The 16200-nt window shown below is 41.4% G+C and overlaps 8 non-coding genes across 8 annotated transcripts; 2 read left to right on the forward strand and 6 right to left on the reverse strand.

Moving 5' to 3' along the window:
• Window positions 1–519: 519 nt before the first annotated feature.
• On the reverse strand, window positions 520–593 carry trnan-guu (transfer RNA asparagine (anticodon GUU)). Its single transcript has one exon. It is a non-coding gene; the product is annotated as a tRNA-Asn (tRNA).
• A 1113-nt stretch (window positions 594–1706) lies between these two features.
• trnan-guu (transfer RNA asparagine (anticodon GUU)) lies at window positions 1707–1780 on the reverse strand. The gene has a single exon. It is a non-coding gene; the product is annotated as a tRNA-Asn (tRNA).
• Window positions 1781–5266: 3486 nt separating this feature from the next.
• On the reverse strand, window positions 5267–5340 carry trnan-guu (transfer RNA asparagine (anticodon GUU)). Its single transcript has one exon. It is a non-coding gene; the product is annotated as a tRNA-Asn (tRNA).
• Window positions 5341–7639: 2299 nt separating this feature from the next.
• On the reverse strand, window positions 7640–7713 carry trnan-guu (transfer RNA asparagine (anticodon GUU)). Its single transcript has one exon. It is a non-coding gene; the product is annotated as a tRNA-Asn (tRNA).
• Window positions 7714–8827: 1114 nt separating this feature from the next.
• On the reverse strand, window positions 8828–8901 carry trnan-guu (transfer RNA asparagine (anticodon GUU)). The gene has a single exon. It is a non-coding gene; the product is annotated as a tRNA-Asn (tRNA).
• Window positions 8902–12380: 3479 nt separating this feature from the next.
• On the reverse strand, window positions 12381–12454 carry trnan-guu (transfer RNA asparagine (anticodon GUU)). Its single transcript has one exon. It is a non-coding gene; the product is annotated as a tRNA-Asn (tRNA).
• A 2212-nt stretch (window positions 12455–14666) lies between these two features.
• Window positions 14667–14740, forward strand: trnan-guu (transfer RNA asparagine (anticodon GUU)). Its single transcript has one exon. It is a non-coding gene; the product is annotated as a tRNA-Asn (tRNA).
• A 1113-nt stretch (window positions 14741–15853) lies between these two features.
• trnan-guu (transfer RNA asparagine (anticodon GUU)) lies at window positions 15854–15927 on the forward strand. Its single transcript has one exon. It is a non-coding gene; the product is annotated as a tRNA-Asn (tRNA).
• Window positions 15928–16200: the final 273 nt, after the last annotated feature.

Below are 16200 nucleotides of genomic sequence, written 5' to 3' on the forward strand. Positions count from 1 at the left end.
GAAGATCAGAGACCATTGACAGCCATTTAGGTATAGTATAGCAGCAGGTATAGGAACTTGTCATCTTTCATGTTCAACAACACACCAATCACATGTGACAATTGGAAACAAAACAGGTCAAAAGCGAGCTTACTGTAAATCCAGGAAGGTCTTTCCACATCACTATAAATGGAAAGATAGCATCTCTGGGTGGGCTCAAATCACCAACCTTTAAACTAACAGCCTAAGGCGCTAACCAATTGCGCCACAGAGACTTGTGATTATATTGACCCTCAGCAGGACAAAGTCTCATGGAAGCTCACTACCAGTCTGGAAGTTTCACATCGCTTCAATCTGAAGAATGTCATCCATGGGTGGTGTCGAAGCACCAATCTTTAGATAGATTGTCAAACACACTAACTGACTGCACTAGAGAGGCTTGTGTTGGCATTGACCCTCAGCAGGACAAAGTAACAGGGAATCTCATTACAGGTCCAGGATGTCACATCCGCATCATGGAGCAAACAAACTGAAAACTCTCGTCCCTGGGTGGGCTCGAACCACCAACCTTTAGATTAACAGCCTAACGCGCTAACCAATTGCGCCACAGAGACTTGTTGTGTGTCTGACCCTGACACTTGATCGCTGGCCATCCGTGATCTCATCCAACTGTACATGGAGTTTACGAAACAACAACACTTTGTTCCAATGGTTGTGTCAACGTGCATCGAAAGTGCCGCAACATTTTCAAGGAAGTAGCCCTGTAGTTTTCTAACGTTTGTTATCTTTTTGAATGGCCTTAAAAGGGCAAAAATGTAGCACAATGTTCGTCAGCACAACATTATATAAAAAGGCATCTGGCAGGAGTAAATTTGGCCACAATCACAAATATAATTTGATAAATATATATCTTAAACAACTGCGTTTTCACGAATGTAATATATGATCGCCAAGCCCATTCAAAATAATTAGGGGACTGACCCTGGAAGAATGATGTAATGGCGAGTCACTTTCATGGCGTATAGGCACACATATTCACACAAACACACACATACTGGACCAACATTGTCCTTCAAGCGAAATACATTTAAATGCTAAGGGTTTTCATGCCAGATTGACATCATTTACATTGTCATACTTGCCGGATTAATATGAATAAATGATATGTTCCATGGAGACCACAGAATGATCAAGCTATTGAGTAACAGAAGATCAGAGACCATTGACAGCCATTTAGGTATAGTATAGCAGCAGGTATAGGAACTTGTCATCTTTCATGTTCAACAACACACCAATCACATGTGACAATAGGAAACAAAGCAGGTCAAAAGCGAGCTTACTGTAAATCCAGGAAGGTCTTTCCACATCAGTATAAATGGAAAGATAGCATCTCTGGGTGGGCTCAAATCAACAACCTTTAAACTAACGGCCTAAGGCGCTAACCAATTGCGCCACAGAGACTTGTGATTATATTCACCCTCAGCAGGCCAAAGTCTCATGGAAGCTCACTACAAGTCAGGAAGTTTCACATCGCTACAATCTGAAAAATGTCATCCATGGGTGGTGTCGAAGCACCAATCTTTAGATAGATTGTCAAACACACTAACTGATTGCACTAGAGAGGCTTGTGTTGGCATTGACCCTCAGCAGGACAAAGTAACAGGGAATCTCATTACAGGTCCAGGATGTCACATCCGCATCATGGAGCACAACAAACTGAAAACTCTCATCCCTGGGTGGGCTCGAACCACCAACCTTTAGATTAACAGTCTAACGCGCTAACCAATTGCGCCACAGAGACTTGTTGTGTGTCTGACCCTGACACTTGATCGCTGGCCATCCGTGATCTCATCCAACTGTACATGGAGTTTACGAAACAACAACACTTTGTTCCAATGGTTGTGTCAACGTGCATCGAAAGTGCCGCAACATTTTCAAGGAAGTAGCCCTGTAGTTTTCTAACGTTTGTTAGCTTTTTGAATGGCCTTAAAAGGGCAAAAATGTAGCACAATGTTCGTCAGCACAACATTATATAAAAAGGCATCTGGCAGGAGTAAATTCAGCCACAATCACAAACATAATTTATAAAACATATATCTTAAACAACTGCGTTTTCACGAATGTAATATATGATCGCCAAGCCCATTCAAAATAATTAGGGGACTGACCCCGGAAGAATGATGTAATGGCGAGTCACTTTCATGGCGTATAGGCACACATATTCACACAAACACACACATACTGGACCAACAGTGTCCTTCAAGCGAGATACATTTAAATGCTATGGGTTTTCATGCCAGTTTGACATCATTTACATTGTCATACTAGCCAGATTAATATGAATAAATGATATGTTCCATGGAGACCACAGAATGATCAAGCTATTGAGTAACAGAAGATCAGAGACCATTGACAGCCATTTAGGTATAGTATAGCAGCAGGTATAGGAACTTGTCATCTTTCATGTTCAACAACACACCAATCACATGTGACAATAGGAAACAAAGCAGGTCAAAAGCGAGCTTACTGTAAATCCAGGAAGGTCTTTCCACATCACTATAAATGGAAAGATAGCATCTCTGGGTGGGCTCAAATCACCAACCTTTAAACTAACAGCATAAGGTGCTAACCAATTGCACCACAGATACTTGTGATTATATTGACCCTCAGCAGGACAAAGTCTCATGGAAGCTCACTACAAGTCAGGAAGTTTCACATTGCTACAATCTGAAGAATGTCATCCATGGGTGGTGTCGAAGCACCAATCTTTAGATAGATTGTCAAACACACAAACTGACTGCACTAGAGAGGCTTGTGTTGGCATTGACCCTCTGCAGGACAAAGTAACAGGGAATCTCATTACAGGTCCAGGATGTCACATCCGCATCATGGAGCACAACAAACTGAAAACTCTCGTCCCTGGGTGGGCTCGAACCACCAACCTATAGATTAACAGTCTAACTCTCTAACCAATTGCGCCACAGAGACTTGTTGTGTGACTGACCCTGACACTTGATCGCTGGCCATCCGTGATCTCATCCAACTGTACATGGAGTTTACGAAACAACAACACTTTGTTCCAATGGTTGTGTCAACGTGCATCGAAAGTGCCGCAACATTTTCAAGGAAGTAGCCCTGTAGTTTTCTAACGTTTGTTAGCTTTTTGAATGGCCTTAAAAGGGCAGAAATGTAGCACAATGTTCGTCAGCACAACATTATATAAAAAGGCATCTGGCAGGAGTAAATTCAGCCACAATCACAAACATAATTTAAAAAACATATATCTTAAACAACTGCGTTTTCACAAATGTAATATATGATCGCCAAGCCCATTCAAAATAATTAGGGGACTGACCCCGGAAGAATGATGTAATGGCGAGTCACTTTCATGGCGTATAGGCACACATATTCACACAAACACACACATACTGGACCAACATTGTCCTTCAAGCGAGATACATTTAAATGCTAAGGGTTTTCATGCCAGATTGACATCATTTACATTGTCATACTAGCCAGATTAATATGAATAAATGATATGTTCCATGGAGACCACAGAATGATCAAGCTATTGAGTAACAGAAGATCAGAGACCATTGACAGCCATTTAGGTATAGTATAGCAGCAGGTATAGGAACTTGTCATCTTTCATGTTCAACAACACACCAATCACATGTGACAATAGGAAACAAAGCAGGTCAAAAGCGAGCTTACTGTAAATCCAGGAAGGTCTTTCCACATCACTATAAATGGAAAGATAGCATCTCTGGGTGGGCGCAAATCACCAACCTTTAAACTAACAGCCTAAGGCGCTAACCAATTGCGCCACAGAGACTTGTGATTATATTGACCCTCAGCAGGACAAAGTCTCATGGAAGCTCACTACAAGTCAGGAAGTTTCACATCGCTACAATCTGAAGAATGTCATCCATGGGTGGTGTCGAAGCACCAATCTTTAGATAGATTGTCAAACACACTAACTGACTGCACTAGAGAGGCTTGTGTTTGCATTGACCCTCTGCAGGACAAAGTAACAGGGAATCTCATTACAGGTCCAGGATGTCACATCCGCATCATGGAGCACAACAAACTGAAAACTCTCGTCCCTGGGTGGGCTCGAACCACCAACCTTTAGATTAACAGTCTAACTCTCTAACCAATTGCGCCACAGAGAATTGTTGTGTGACTGACCCTGACACTTGATCGCTGGCCATCCGTGATCTCATCCAACTGTACATGGAGTTTACGAAACAACAACACTTTGTTCCAATGGTTGTGTCAACGTGCATCGAAAGTGCCGCAACATTTTCAAGGAAGTAGCCCTGTAGTTTTCTAACGTTTGTTATCTTTTTGAATGGCCTTAAATGGGCAAAAATGTAGCACAATGTTCGTCAGCACAACATTATATAAAAAGGCATCTGGCAGGAGTAAATTCAGCCACAATCACAAACATAATTTAAAAAACATATATCTTAAACAACTGCGTTTTCACAAATGTAATATATGATCGCCAAGCCCATTCAAAATAATTAGGGGACTGACCCCGGAAGAATGATGTAATGGCGAGTCACTTTCATGGCGTATAGGCACACATATTCACACAAACACACACATACTGGACCAACATTGTCCTCAAGCGAGATACATTTAAATGCTATGGGTTTTCATGCCAGTTTGACATCATTTACATTGTCATACTAGCCAGATTAATATGAATAAATGATATGTTCCATGGAGACCACAGAATGATCAAGCTATTGAGTAACAGAAGATCAGAGACCATTGACAGCCATTTAGGTATAGTATAGCAGCAGGTATAGGAACTTGTCATCTTTCATGTTCAACAACACACCAATCACATGTGACAATAGGAAACAAAGCAGGTCAAAAGCCAGCTTACTGTAAATCCAGGAAGGTCTTTCCACATCACTATAAATGGAAAGATAGCATCTCTTGGTGGGCTCAAATCACCAACCTTTAAACTAACAGCCTAAGGCGCTAACCAATTGCGCCACAGAGAGTTGTGATTATATTGACCCTCAGCAGGACAAAGTCTCATGGAAGCTCACTACAAGTCAGGAAGTTTCACATTGCTACAATCTGAAGAATGTCATCCATGGGTGGTGTCGAAGCACCAATCTTTAGATAGATTGTCAAACACACTAACTGACTGCACTAGAGAGGATTGTGTTGGCATTGACCCTCAGCAGGACAAAGTAACAGGGAATCTCATTACAGGTCCAGGATGTCACATCCGCATCATGGAGCACAACAAACTGAAAACTCTCGTCCCTGGGTGGGCTCGAACCACCAACCTTTAGATTAACAGTCTAACGCGCTAACCAATTGCGCCACAGAGACTTATATGTGTCTGACCCTGACACTTGATCGCTGGCCATCCGTGATCTCATCCAACTGTACATGGAGTTTACGAAACAACAACACTTTGTTCCAATGGTTGTGTCAACGTGCATCGAAAGTGCCGCAACATTTTCAAGGAAGAAGCCATGTAGTTTTCTAACGTTTGTTAGCTTTTTGAATAGCCTTTAAAGGGCAAAAATGTAGCACAATGTTCGTCAGCGCAACATTATATAAAAAGGCATCTGGCAGGAGTAAAAACAGCCACAATCACGAATATAATTTGATAAATATATATCTTAAACAACTGCGTTTTCACGAATGTAATATATGATCGCCAAGCCCATTCAAAATAATTAGGGGACTGACCCTGGAAGAATGATGTAATGGCGAGTCACTTTCATGGCGTATAGGCACACATATTCACACAAACACACACATACTGGACCAACATTGTCCTTCCAGCGAGATACATTTAAATGCTATGGGTTTTCATGCCAGTTTGACATCATTTACATTGTCATACTAGCCAGATTAGTATGAATAAATGATATGTTCCATGGAGACCACAGAATGATCAAGCTATTGAGTAACAGAAGATCAGAGACCATTGACAGCCATTTAGGTATAGTATAGCAGCAGGTATAGGAACTTGTCATCTTTCATGTTCAACAACACACCAATCACATGTGACAATAGGAAACAAAGCAGGTGAAAAGCGAGCTTACTGTAAATCCAGGAAGGTCTTTCCACATCACTATAAATGGAAAGATAGCATCTCTGGGTGGGCTCAAATCACCAACCTTTAAACTAACAGCCTAAGGTGCTAACTAATTGCTTCACAGAGACTTGTGATTATATTGACCCTCAGCAGGACAAAGTCTCATGGAAGCTCACTACAAGTCAGGAAGTTTCACATTGCTACAATCTGAAGAATGTCATCCATGGGTGGTGTCGAAGCACCAATCTTTAGATAGATTGTCAAACACACTAACTGACTGCACTAGAGAGGATTGTGTTGGCATTGACCCTCAGCAGGACAAAGTAACAGGGAATCTCATTACAGGTCAAGGATGTCACATCCGGATCATGGAGCACAACAAACTGAAATCTCTCGTCCCTGGGTGGGCTCAAACCACCAACCTTTAGATTAACAGTCTAACTCTCTAACCAATTGCGCCACAGAGACTTGTTGTGTGACTGACCCTGACACTTGATCGCTGGCCATCCGTGATCTCATCCAACTGTACATGGAGTTTACGAAACAACAACACTTTGTTCCAATGGTTGTGTCAACGTGCATCGAAAGTGCCGCAACATTTTCAAGGAAGTAGCCCTGTAGTTTTCTAACGTTTGTTAGCTTTTTGAATGGCCTTAAAAGGGCAAAAATGTAGCACAATGTTCGTCAGCACAACATTATATAAAAAGGCATCTGGCAGGAGTAAATTCAGCCACAATCACAAACATAATTTAAAAAACATATATCTTAAACAACTGCGTTTTCACAAATGTAATATATGATCGCCAAGCCCATTCAAAATAATTAGGGGACTGACCCCGGAAGAATGATGTAATGGCGAGTCACTTTCATGGCGTATAGGCACACATATTCACACAAACACACACATACTGGACCAACATTGTCCTTCAAGCGAGATACATTTAAATGCTATGGGTTTTCATGCCAGTTTGACATCATTTACATTGTCATACTAGCCAGATTAATATGAATAAATGATATGTTCCATGGAGACCACAGAATGATCAAGCTATTGAGTAACAGAAGATCAGAGACCATTGACAGCCATTTAGGTATAGTATAGCAGCAGGTATAGGAACTTGTCATCTTTCATGTTCAACAACACACCAATCAAATGTGACAATAGGAAACAAAGCAGGTCAAAAGCGAGCTTAATGTAAATCCAGGAAGGTCTTTCCACATCACTATAAATGGAAAGATAGCATCTCTGGGTGGGCTCAAATCACCAACCTTTAAACTAACAGCCTAAGGCGCTAACCAATTGCGCCACAGAGACTTGTGATTATATTGACCCTCAGCAGGACAAAGTCTCATGGAAGCTCACTACAAGTCAGGAAGTTTCACATTGCTACAATCTGAAGAATGTCATCCATGGGTGGTGTCGAAGCACCAATCTTTAGATAGATTGTCAAACACACTAACTGACTGCACTAGAGAGGCTTGTGTTGGCATTGACCCTCAGCAGGACAAAGTAACAGGGAATCTCATTACAGGTCCAGGATGTCACATCCGCATCATGGAGCACAACAAACTGAAAACTCTCGTCCCTGGGTGGGCTCAAACCACCAACCTTTAGATTAACAGTCTAACACGCTAACCAATTGCGCCACAGAGACTTGTTGTGTGTCTGGCCCTGACACTTGATCACTTGCCATCCGTGATCTCATCCAACTGTACATGGAGTTTATGAAACAACAACACTTTTTTCAAAGGGTTGTTTCAACGTGCATCGAAAGTGCAGCAACATTTTCAAGGAAGTAGCCCTGTAGTTTTCTAACGTTTGTTAGCTTTTTGAATGGCCTTAAAAGGGCAAAAATGTAGCACAATGTTCGTCAGCGCAACATTATATAAAAAGGCATCTGGCAGGAGTAAATTCAGCCACAATCACAAATATAATTTGATAAATATATATCTTAAACATACTGCGTTTTCACGTATGTAATATATGATCGCCAAGCCCATTCAAAATAATTAGGGGACTGACCCTGGAAGAATGATGTAATGGCGAGTCACTTTCATGGCGTATAGGCACACATATTCACACAAACACACACATACTGGACCAACATTGTCCTTCAAGCAAAATACATTTAAATGCTAAGGGTTTTCATGCCAGATTGACATCATTTACATTGTCATACTTGCCGGATTAATATGAATAAATGATATGTTCCATGGAGACCACAGAATGATCAAGCTATTGAGTAACATAATATCAGAGACCATTGACAGCCATTTAGGTATAGTATAGCAGCAGGTATAGGAACTTGTCATGTTTCATGTTCAACAACACACCAATCACATGTGACAATAGGAAAGAAAGCAGGTCAAAAGCGAGCTTACTGTAAATCCAGGAAGGTCTTTCCACATCACTATAAATGGAAAGATAGCATCTCTGGGTGGGCTCAAATCACCAACCTTTAAACTAACAGCCTAAGGTGCTAACCAATTGCGCCAGAGAGACTTGTGATTATATTAACCCTCAGCAGGACAAAGTCTCATGGAAGCTCACTACAAGTCAGGAAGTTTCACATTGCTACAATCTGAAGAATGTCATCCATGGGTGGTGTCGAAGCACCAATCTTTAGATAGATTGTCAAATACACTAACTGACTGCACTAGAGAGGCTTGTGTTGGCATTGACCCTCAGCAGGACAAAGTAACAGGGAATCTCATTACAGGTCCAGGATGTCACATCCGCATCATGGAGCACAACAAACTGAAAACTCTCGTCCCAGGGTGGGCTCAAACCACCAACCTTTAGATTAACAGTCTAACGCGCTAACCAATTGCGCCACAGAGACTTGTTGACCCTGACACTTGATCGCTGGCCATCCGTGATCTCATCCAACTGTACATGGAGTTTACGAAACAACAACACTTTGTTCCAATGGTTGTGTCAACGTGCATCGAAAGTGCCGCAACATTTTCAAGGAAGTAGCCCTGTAGTTTTGTAACGTTTGTTTGCTTTTTCAATGGCCTTAAAAGGGCAAAAATGTAGCACAATGTTCGTCAGCGCAACATTATATAAAAAGGCATCTGGCAGGAGTAAATTCAACCACAATCACAAGTATAATTTGATAAATATAGATCTTAAACAACTGCGTTTTCACGAATGTAATATATGATCGCCAAGCCCATTCAAAATAATTAGGGGACTGACCCCGGAAGAATGATGTAATGGCGAGTCACTTTCAAGGCGTATAGGCACACATATTCACACAAACACACACATACTGGACCAACATTGTCCTTCAAGCGAAATACATTTAAATGCTAAGGGTTTTCATGCCAGATTGACATCATTTACATTGTCATACTTGCCGGATTAATATGAATAAATGATATGTTCCATGGAGACCACAGAATGATCAAGCTATTGAGTAACATAATATCAGAGACCATTGACAGCCATTTTGGTATAGTATAGCAGCAGATATAGGAACTTGTCATCTTTCATGTTCAACAACACACCAATCACATGTGACAATAGGAAACAAAGCAGGTCAAAAGCGAGCTTACTGTAAATCCAGGAAGGTCTTTCCACATCACTATAAATGGAAAGATAGCATCTCTGGCTGGGCTCAAATCACCAACCTTTAAACTAATGGCCTAAGGCTCTAACCAATTGCGCCACAGAGACTTATGATTATATTGACCCTCAGCAGGCCAAAGTCTCATGGAAGCTCACTACAAGTCAGGATGTTTCACATCGCTACAATCTGAAGAATGTCATCCATGGGTGGTGTCGAAGCACCAATCTTTAGATAGATTGTCAAACACACTAACTGATTGCACTAGAGAGGCTTGTGTTGGCATTGACCCTCAGCAGGACAAAGTAACAGGGAATCTCATTACAGGTCCAGGATGTAACATCCGCATCATGGAGCACAACAAACTGAAAACTCTAGTCCCTGGGTGGGCTCAAACCACCAACCTTTAGATTAACAGTCTACCGCGCTAACCAATTGCGCCACAGAGAATTGTTGTGTGCCTGACCCTGACACTTCATCGCTGGCCATCCGTGATCTCATCCAACTGTACATGGAGTTTACGAAACAACAACACTTTGTTCCAATGGTTGTGTCAACGTGCATCGAAAGTGCCGCAACATTTTCAAGGAAGTAGCCCTGTAGTTTTCTAACGTTTGTTAGCTTTTTGAATGGCCTTAAAAGGGCAAAAATGTAGCACAATGTTCGTCAGCGCAACATTATATAAAAAGGCATCTGGCAGGAGTAAATTCAGCCACAATCACAAATATAATTTGATAAATATATATCTTAAACAACTGCGTTTTCACGAATGTAATATATGATCGCCAAGCCCATTCAAAATAATTAGGGGACTGACCCCGGAAGAATGATGTAATGGCGAGTCACTTTCATGGCGTATAGGCACACATATTCACACAAACACACACATACTGGACCAACATTGTCCTTCAAGCGAAATACATTTAAATGCTAAGGGTTTTCATGCCAGATTGACATAATTTACATTGTCATACTTGCCGGATTAATATGAATAAATGATATGTTCCATGGAGACCACAGAATGATCAAGCTATTGAGTAACATAATATCAGAGACCATTGACAGCCATTTTGGTATAGTATAGCAGCAGGTATAGGAACTTGTCATCTTTCATGTTCAACAACACACCAATCACATGTCACAATAGGAAACAAAGCAGGTCAAAAGCGAGCTTACTGTAAATCCAGGAAGGTCTTTCAACATCACTATAAATGGAAAGATAGCATCTCTGGGTGGGCTCAAATCACCAACCATTAAACTAACGGCCTAAGGCGCTAACCAATTGCGCCACAGAGACTTGTGATTATATTGACCCTCAGCAGGCCAAAGTCTCATGGAAGCTCACTACAAGTCAGGAAGTTTCACATCGCTACAATCTGAAAAATGTCATCCATGGGTGGTGTCGAAGCACCAATCTTTAGATAGAATGTCAAACACACTAACTGATTGCACTAGAGAGGCTTGTGTTGGCATTGACCCTCAGCAGGACAAAGTAACAGGGAATCTCATTACAGGTCCAGGATGTCACATCCGCATCATGGAGCACAACAAACTGAAAACTCTCGTCCCTGGGTGGGCTCAAACCACCAACCTTTAGATTAACAGTCTAACGCGATAACCAATTGCGCCACAGAGACTTGTTGTGTGTCTGACCCTGACACTTGATCGCTGGCCATCCGTGATCTCATCCAACTGTACATGGAGTTTACGAAACAACAACACTTTGTTCCAATGGTTGTGTCAACGTGCATCGAAAGTGCCGCAACATTTTCAAGGAAGTAGCCCTGTAGTTTTCTAACGTTTGTTATCTTTTTGAATGGCCTTAAAAGGGCAAACATGTAGCACAATGTTCGTCAGCGCAACATTATATAAAAAGGCATCTGGCAGGAGTAAATTCAGCCACAATCACAAATATAATTTGATAAATATATATCTTAAACAACTGCGTTTTCACGAATGTAATATATGATCGCCAAGCCCATTCAAAATAATTAGGGGACTGAACCCGGAAGAATGATGTAATGGCGAGTCACTTTCATGGCGTATAGGCACACATATTCACACAAACACACACATACTGGACCAACATTGTCCTTCAAGCGAAATACATTTAAATGCTAAGGGTTTTCATGCCAGATTGACATCATTTACATTGTCATACTTGCCGGATTAATATGAATAAATGATATGTTCCATGGAGACCACAGAATGATCAAGCTATTGAGTAACAAAATATCAGAGACCATTGACAGCCATTTAGGTATAGTATAGCAGCAGGTATAGGAACTTGTCATCTTTCATGTTCAACAACACACCAATCACATGTAACAATAGGAAACAAAGCAGGTCAAAAGCGAGCTTACTGTAAATCCAGGAAGGTCTTTCCACATCACTATAAATGGAAAGATAGCATCTCTGGGTGGGCTCAAATCAGCAACCTTTAAACTAACGGCCTAAGGCGCTAACCAATTGCGCCACAGAGACTTGTGATTATATTGACCCTCAGCAGGCCAAAGTCTCATGGAAGCTCACTACAAGTCAGGAAGTTTCACATCGCTATAATCTGAAAAATGTCATCCATGGGTGGTGTCGAAGCACCAATCTTTAGATAGATTGTCAAACACACTAACTGATTGCACTAGAGAGGCTTGTGTTGGCATTGACCCTCAGCAGGACAAAGTAACAGGGAATCTCATTACAGGTCCAGGATGTCACATCCGCATCATGGAGCACAACAAACTGAAAACTCTCGTCCCTGGGTGGGCTCGAACCACCAACCTTTAGATTAACAGTCTAACGCGATAACCAATTGCGCCACAGAGACTTGTTGTGCGTCTGACCCTGACACTTGATCGCTGGCCATCCGTGATCTCATCCAACTGTACATGGAGTTTACGAAACAACAACACTTTGTTCCAATGGTTGTGTCAACGTGCATCGAAAGTGCCGCAAAATTTTCAAGGAAGTAGCCCTGTAGTTTTCTAACGTTTGTTAGCTTTTTGAATGGCCTTAAAAGGGCAAAAATGTAGCACAATGTTCGTCAGCGCAACATTATATAAAAAGGCATCTGGCAGGAGTAAATTCAGCCACAATCACAAATATAATTTGATAAATATATATCTTAAACAACTGCGTTTTCACGAATGCAATATATGATCGCCAAGCCCATTCAAAATAATTAGGGGACTGAACCTTGAAGAATGATGTAATGGCGAGTCACTTTCATGGCGTATAGGCACACATATTCACACAAACACACACATACTGGACCAACATTGTCCTTCAAGCAAAATACATTTAAATGCTAAGGGTTTTCATGCCAGATTGACATAATTTACATTGTCATACTTGCTGGATTAATATGAATAAATGATATGTTCCATGGAGACCACAGAATGATCAAGCTATTGAGTTACATAATATCAGAGACCATTGACAGCCATTTAGGTATAGTATAGCAGCAGGTATAGGAACTTGTCATCTTTCATGTTCAACAACACACCAATCACATGTGACAATAGGAAACAAAGCAGGTCAAAAGCCAGCTTACTGTAAATCCAGGAAGGTCTTTCCACATCACTATAAATGGAAAGATAGCATCTCTGGGTGGGCTCAAATCACCAACCTTTAAACTAACGGCCTAAGGCGCTAACCAATAACGCCACAGAGACTTGTGATTATATTGACCCTCAGCAGGCCAAAGTCTCATGGAAGCTCACTACAAGTCAGGAAGTTTCACATCGCTACAATCTGAAAAATGTCATCCATGGGTAGTGTCGAAGCTCCAATCTTTAGATAGATTGTCAAACACACTAACTGATTGCACTAGAGAGGCTTGTGTTGGCATTGACCCTCAGCAGGACAAAGTAACAGGGAATCTCACTACAAGTCAGGAAGTTTCACTTCGCTACAAGCTGAAAAATGTCATCCATGGGTGGTGTCGAAGCACCAATCTTTAGATAGATTGTCAAACACACTAACTGATTGCACTAGAGAGGCTTGGGTTGGCATTGACTCTCAGCAGGACAAAGTAACAGGGAATCTCATTACAGGTCCAGGATGTCACATCCGCATCATGGAGCACAACAAACTGAAAACTCTCGTCCCTGGGTGGGCTCGAACCACCAACCTTTAGATTAACAGTCTAACTCTCTAACCAATTGCGCCACAGAGACTTGTATAATCACAAGTCTCTGTGACGCAATTGGTTAGCGCCTTAGGCCGTTGGTTTAAAGGTTGGTGATTTGAGCCCACCCAGAGATGCTATCTTTCCATTTATAGTGATGTGGAAAGACCTTCCTGGATTTACAGTAAGCTCGCTTTTGACCTGCTTTGTTTCCTATTGTCACATGTGATTGGTGTGTTGTTGAACATGAAAGATGACAAGTTCCTATACCTGCTGCTATACTATACCAAAATGGCTGTCAATGGTCTCTGATATTATGTTACTCAATAGCTTGATCATTCTGTGTTCTCCATGGAACATATCATTTATTCATATTAATCCGGCAAGTATGACAATGTAAATGATGTCAATCTGGCATGAAAACCCTTAGCATTTCAATGTATTTCGCTTGAAGGACAATGTTGGTCCAGTATGTGTGTGTTTGTGTGAATATGTGTGCCTATACTCCATGAAAGTGACTCGCCATTACATCATTCTTCCGGGGTCAGTCCCCTAATTATTTTGAATGGGCTTGGCGATCATATATTACATTCGTGAAAACGCAGTTGTTTAATATATATATTTATCAAATTATATTTGTGATTGTGGCTGAATTTACTCCTGCCAGATGCCTTTTTATATAATGTTGCGCTGACGAACATTGTGCTACATTTTTGCCCTTTTAAAGCCATTCAAAAAGCTAACAAACGTTAGAAAACTACAGGGCTACTTCCTTGAAAATGTTGCGGCACTTTCGATGCACGTTGACACAACCATTGGAACAAAGTGTTGTTGTTTCGTAAACTCCATGTACAGTTGGATGAGATCACGGATTGCCAGCGATCAAGTGTCAGGGTCAGACACACAACAAGTCTCTGTGGCGCAATTGGTTAGCGCGTTAGACTGTTAATCTAAAGGTTGGTGGTTCGAGCCCACCCAGGGACGTGAGTTTTCAGTTTGTTGTGCTCCATGATGCGGATGTGACATCCTGGACCTGTAATGAGATTCCCTGTTACTTTGTCCTGCTGAGAGTCAATGCCAACACAAGCCTCTCTAGTGCAATCAGTTAGTGTGTTTGACAATCTATCTAAAGATTGGTGCTTCGACACCACCCATGGATGACATTTTTCAGATTGTAGCGATGTGAAACTTCCTGACTTGTAGTGAGCTTCCATGAGACTTTGGCCTGCTGAGGGTCAATATAATTATAAGTCTCTGTGGCGCAATTGGTTAGCGCCTTAGGCCGTTGGTTTAAAGGTTGGTGATTTGAGCCCACCCAGAGATGCTATCTTTCCATTTATAGTGATGTGGAAAGACCTTCCTGGATTTACAGTAAGCTCGCTTTTGACCTGCTTTGTTTCCTATTGTCACATGTGATTGGTGTGTTGTTGAACATGAAAGATGACAAGTTCCTATACCTGCTGCTATACTATACCAAAATGGCTGTCAATGGTCTCTGATATTATGTTACTCAATAGCTTGATCATTCTGTGTTCTCCATGGAACATATCATTTATTCATATTAATCCGGCAAGTATGACAATGTAAATGATGTCAATCTGGCATGAAAACCCTTAGCATTTAAATGTATTTCGCTTGAAGGACAATGTTGGTCCAGTATGTGTGTGTTTGTGTGAATATGTGTGCCTATACTCCATGAAAGTGACTCGCCATTACATCATTCTTCCGGGGTCAGTCCCCTAATTATTTTGAATGGGCTTGGCGATCATATATTACATTCGTGAAAACGCAGTTGTTTAATATATATATTTATCAAATTATATTTGTGATTGTGGCTGAATTTACTCCTGCCAGATGCCTTTTTATATAATGTTGCGCTGACGAACATTGTGCTACATTTTTGCCCTTTTAAAGCCATTCAAAAAGCTAACAAACGTTAGAAAACTACAGGGCTACTTCCTTGAAAATGTTGCGGCACTTTCCATGCACGTTGATACAACCATTGGAACAAAGTGTTGTTGTTTCGTAAACTCCATGTACAGTTGGATGAGATCACGGATGGCCAGCGATCAAGTGTTAGGGTCAGACACACAACAAGTCTCTGTGGCGCAATTGGTTAGCGCGTTAGACTGTTAATCTAAAGGTTGGTGGTTCGAGCCCACCCAGGGACGTGAGTTTTCAGTTTGTTGTGCTCCATGATGCGGATGTGACATCCTGGACCTGTAGTGAGATTCCCTGTTACTTTGTCCTGCTGAGAGTCAATGCCAACACAAGCCTCTCTAGTGCAATCAGTTAGTGTGTTTGACAATCTATCTAAAGATTGGTGCTTCGACACCACCCATGGATGACATTTTTCAGATTGTAGCGATGTGAAACTTCCTGACTTGTAGTGAGCTTCCATGAGACTTTGGCCTGCTGAGGGTCAATATAATCACAAGTCTCTG

The sequence above is a fragment of the Salmo salar genome, chromosome 07, assembly GCF_965601325.2.
Source record: "Salmo salar chromosome 07, fSalSal1, whole genome shotgun sequence".
In the NCBI taxonomy this organism is placed as follows: Eukaryota; Metazoa; Chordata; class Actinopteri; order Salmoniformes; family Salmonidae; genus Salmo; species Salmo salar.